Genomic DNA, 5,604 nt, shown 5'->3' with positions numbered 1-5,604 from the left:
CACCAGAGCTCAAACACATGTTTGAAGTCTTGCAGAGGATATTTTGGAATCTTGATGTCATCCAAGATACATCCTCTCAAAGGCTCTTTCTCACCTGTTTATTAAACAGAATTTTACCCCCTCATTTTCATGTTTTTCTCCACAAATGTCTCTTGTAACCAAAACTACAATCTCAATTCAGGTTAATGTGTTGATTAACTTGTTTATTTTTATGTATACAAATACAAAATATTTACCTTACACCAGTCCCTTTTATATACAGTATAACTTGTAACTAAATTCTGGTGCCGTCCAGCTTCCAAAATATGTTTGTGGAGGATTGTTAACACTGTGATTAACCTGCTTATTTTTGCACTACCAGTCAAGAGTTTGGATACATGTTCTCACTGAATGGTTTTTCTTTATTTTTACTACTTTCTAGATGTAGATACATGCTGAAGACATCAAATATACAACAATATACATGTGGCAAAGAAAAAATGGATGAATAACTCTAAATGTGTTTTATACTTTAGCCACCCTTTGCTTTGTTGACAGCGTTGCAAACCCTTGGCCTTCTTTCAGTGAGCTTCATGATGCAGTCACCTGAAATGGTTTTCACGTCACAGGGGTGCCTTGTCAGGGTTCATTTGTGGAATTTCTTTCTCTTCCTCATCCGAGGGAGCTTTACAGCAGCATACCACACTCAGTGCTACTTCCCCTTTCTGACGACTCTGCAATTTCGTATCCAAATTAGTGCAATAAAACAAATCAAAGTCCAAAGTTTATTTCTGTGTTTTTTCACTTTTACTTCACTAAAGATGTTCAATGAGTACTTTTCCCAGAGTGCTTTTAACACAATGAACTATTCTTCTTCTTAAGTATAGAATTTCTTTTCTTTTGCCACCTCTGGTCATAGGTTTGCATAAAGTCATCATAAACACAAATATAATAGTAATTTGGGGGCTTTTAATTATTTATTTGAAGTGTTCTTTTGTGTAGTTCATTCTTCTTTAATTACTTAAAAAAATCGGATGTACAAGTTAGAATTTATTTAGGATTTTTTCTCTCTCATATGCACACTGTGAGATGTATACAGTCTCAATTATATATACTTGATACCCCCAATAACCTCAACCAGCTTTTGGTAGCCATCAAGAAGCTCGTGGTGCAAATACTTTTCCCCTGTCTCATTTCTCATTAATACATATAACTTAATTTATTGACATCTATCATTGGATTTCTTTGCATATGCAGACGGGTTGTTACCATCATCTGGTGAGAATTTCATTCACATTTTAAACACTGTATAGTGTTGTCTTGTTATTTTGTTTATTAATTGACCAATGAAGGGTTTCTTTCAGTTCAATCTAGCCCACCTCTCGTTGTCTGTGTTTGGGTCCTCCCTAACACTGCACATGGTCTGCAGCATCTGCAGATGCATTTAGGTAATCTCAGTCTCTCACTGAACATGCTCTTGTGACTAGCCAGCATGTCATGGACTGGGTGGGAGGTATTCTCCAGCATTGTCCTTAACTTGAACAACAACAAAATGTAAAACTGCCCATTTCTAGCATAGTGGTAACACTACACACCTTGACAAAATGTAGTTAGAGGAAACAAAGAGAGGGAAGGTAGCCAGAACTGAGCGGATTGTGCTATGCTAGGAAAGCTACAACCACCAAGTACCTGCAGAGGGTCAGGCAAGTTCTGAGGAGTCAGCTGAACGGCAAGAACGAGATCCAGGCTATCAACACCTACACGCTGCCAGTGGTCAGATACCTGCTGGGATAATAAGCTGGGCAAAGGAGGAGAGGTGGAGATAGAAGCCACCAACATTAAGACAAGGAAGCTCCTGACCATGCATGGAGGGTTTCACCCCAGGTCCATCACCCTGAGGCTGTACGCCTAGCAGAAGGAAGGAGGCCGGGGACTGGTGAGTGTCAGAACCACTGTCCAGTATGACACAACGGACATCCATGAATACATCAGGAAGATGGCCACAACTGACCGTGTGCTAAGTAAATACCTCTGGCAGCAGAAACCCATGAAAGAAGTGGAGCAAGAGGAAGAGCCATAAAGGAAGGCAGGCCCCTGCACAGTATATAACATCAGCAGAAAGAGGAAGTGGCTGACGTTTAGAAATCCTACCAGTGGCTGGACAAAGCTGGACTGAAAGACAAGCACAGAGGCACTAATCATGGCAGCACAGGAACAAGCTCTGAGCACAAGAGGGCAGAGGTCTGCCCCAGGTACAGCATCTGCACAGCCTGCACCCCAGGCAATAGAATCAACACATTTAATATATCTCTTACACTAAAAGAGCTGCACTATGTCCATTCTATAAGAATTGTTAATAGTTGTACGTGTTTATGAATTTGTGCAATATTTGTCTGCACGATAGGAAAAATTCCAGCTATGCTGTTAAAGATGGTTAAAAATATATCCTGGTGAATTGCAATGGTGCTAATAAAATAGACAAAAATCTGAGAATGAGCTATATCAGCCTTTTTCAAAGTTTCCTCATTTTATGAAGAATGTAGTTTAACTGGTCCCCAGCCTCTTCGTTTTCCAAATGTGAGCCTCAGCCAAATGAAGTCGAGTATCCCTGCTCTGCTGTATGTGATTCTGTATGGACTGTTATATGTGAGGAATGTGATTCAGCTTTACCAAGTCTGAAAGCCAAAAGGAAAAGTTTGTACCTAATTGTCGGTAGCAGTAGTGAAGTTGTGGAGGTGTTCTGAAAGTCTCAATTCAGTTCAGTTCAGTTTTATTTACACAGCGCCAAATCACAACAACAGTCGCCTCAAGGAGCTTTTTATTGTAAGGCAGACCCTACGGTAATACATACAGAGAAAAGCCTTACAGTCGTATGACACCAAGCATTGCTAACACCAAAATCATGTATGTATTATTTAAGAATGTCGTAGTGTCTGCCAGGTCCTTTGACTCATTGCTCTACTGTGCCTGTCAATTTCTGGATTAAGTAACAGGTTGAAATCTCTTCCAGTTCAAATAAGTGTGTGTGTGCCTGTGCTTTAATTGTGCAATAAATCACACAGTCCAGCCACCCAAGAATGCGTCTGAAATGATCTCAAATCAACAGCAATAACAACAGGAAAAGGCAGATATGTCTATAATAGGCATGAAGAGAGAATTAGAAAAAGGCGTTCGACACAGGATCAGCACAGCCATGGAGCGGTGTTCTGGTCACGATAAAGTTGACTTTAACATATAGCGTATCAACTGCAATGACATCATGAGAGCCTCCTTGGACAACTTATTTCAAATCAGGACCGTGCGTTGCTCCAGGATCCCCTTAGGAAACTGGTCGTTGAAGTCCCTTCCTCTCAGTTCCTGCTGTGGTCTGGGTTTGTGTCAAAGCTGAACAGGTTTTTATCTATAGATTCCAAAATATCGACCATGTCACTGTCTGTGGAGAGAGACCAGTTCCAGGGAGTCTTCCTGGCGGCTTTTCTTTGTGGATGGAGTACCTGTTCGTTTGGAGGGAGTCCCTGTCTTGTTTGGTTTCCCCATGATGACGCACTCAAAACACTCATCAGTATAAAGCTGTAGACTGTCCAGATCATATGTTGTTATGTTTAAAGCTGCCTGGCAGAAGACTGTTGGTGAAAATTGGTGACAGAAATGTTTTTTGGTGAGTATGTTCAGTATGGCCAAGATTCCCAGTGGGTCTCACATTACTACAGTGCAGCATCCTGTGCAATTCAACTTTGACAGTTCTGCCTCAGCAGAATTTAAAAGATGAGTAAAGGCTGTGTAATTGTGTTGGTGGAAGCACGCCATTTTGACAGGAGGGATAATTTGCTTTTGAGAAGAATTTCCTCTTTAGTGGCGAAGTGTTCTCGGGTATGAATGCAGTGTAGGAATAAGAAAAACACGGATCCATTAACAGTCAGAAGAATTTGTTTTTATTACAATAATTTTTCAATTAACACTTCAAGCTGGTTCAAATCTCAACAATATTTACAGACTTTCACAGTTTACTGCAGCTCCGAGTTCAAAGCAATAGATAGTAAAAGGAGAGAGAAACACGACACAGTGGGTGCCTGCTTAGAGCTGGGTTTCCAGCAGATTGATATGGTTTGCATTGAGGATCTAAAACACAACCATTTATTTAGAAGTATTTAAGAATGGGGAAACTGATGTCCTGATCACTGACAAAAGTAAAGCCAGTTAGCCAGAGGGGTCTGTTGAGTAAACACCTATACAGAACATGAACACTGGATATGTTCATTTTGTGTCTCTAAGTAAAAATAAATAGTTTTTTCTTTTCATATTTTACTGAAAGTGTCAATGAAACTGTAAAAGTTGCTATCATGGCGGGCAGTATGGACATGCTTTCAGCACATATTGTGCAGTAATATATTATCTGTCTGCCCGTATGGCTACTTTTAGAGGCCGTGGAAAAAGCCATTCAACGGGTGGATAACATTCAAATTAAGTTTATAGTTTCAAACAAATGTGAGGGTATTGCATTGGAATGCATTCATTATTAATCCATTTGTGTAATAAATGACTAATATTTTACATATTTACAATAAATTAAATGAACAGAATGTACAGAATTTAAAAAAGTGTAAAGTCAAAAGTAGACTGATAATTTCATCTGTAGTAACATGTATCTGGCAGAATAGCTTGGGTCTAAGACACTGAGTGGAGATCAGTTGGATAGGAAGTTGGAACAGATTAGCGAATGTATGTGAATTGTTTCAGTTGAAAATCTAGCAGAACTAATGTTCTGCTAGATTTTCAGCTGTTCAATAAGTTGAAAAGTTGAAAATCTGTAATGTAATGTTGTAGTCCAATGAGCACCTACACATAAAATGTGTAGGTGCTCATTGGACTACAACATTACAGCTGTTCTGTTATATTTACACATTTGGCTTCACTAAAGAACCTGGTCCAGTTAATAGTCCAGCCCATTTAATCCTCTTAGGTGAGTTCGCTAGCTAGGACACTGATGTAGAAATATTCACTGAACAAATGCCTGCAAAGAAATGAACAAAGCCACAGTTTTTTTTTTTTATTTAAAGGACATGTGCTTTTGGCTGGTTACAATTCAGAAAAAGAGGAGGAGACTGCAGCAACATTCAAATGTAATTCTCATTCTTCACAAGTAGGCTAAAAGTTATCAATACATTCACATTGGCTGTACAGTCATACTGTACATAGTCATACATCTACTTTGGAGTATAACTGTACTTAGGCTAAAGGACATACATATTTCTATTTAGAAAAATGTGTAGCATAAATGTCATTACTCAAAATGCTTCGTTTTATTGATAAAGATAAATTCTCACAACTAGATAATTAATCAAAAAATAACTTTGAACAAAATAAAGTACAGTAATCATATGAAAAATAAAAAATATATACCCTATCATAAGTTGCTATATGTTGGCTAAAATTACAACAGTTTTGTTATCATGTGCTGTAGTTGTTTAAGATGGACAATTACATCAACTACCTTCCATCTAGCATTACAATGAACTAGAATTGTTAAAATAGATAGATAGATAGATAGTAGGGGTGCAACGATACACAAAATTCACGGTTCGGTTCGATACTTTGGTGTCACGGTTCGAAATTTTTTCGATACAA

Source organism: Haplochromis burtoni, unplaced genomic scaffold, assembly GCF_018398535.1.
Source record: "Haplochromis burtoni strain Fernald_Lab_line unplaced genomic scaffold, NCSU_Asbu1 Contig_450, whole genome shotgun sequence".
Lineage (NCBI taxonomy): Eukaryota > Metazoa > Chordata > Actinopteri > Cichliformes > Cichlidae > Haplochromis > Haplochromis burtoni.
Note: the sequence above shows the minus strand (reverse complement) of the source record.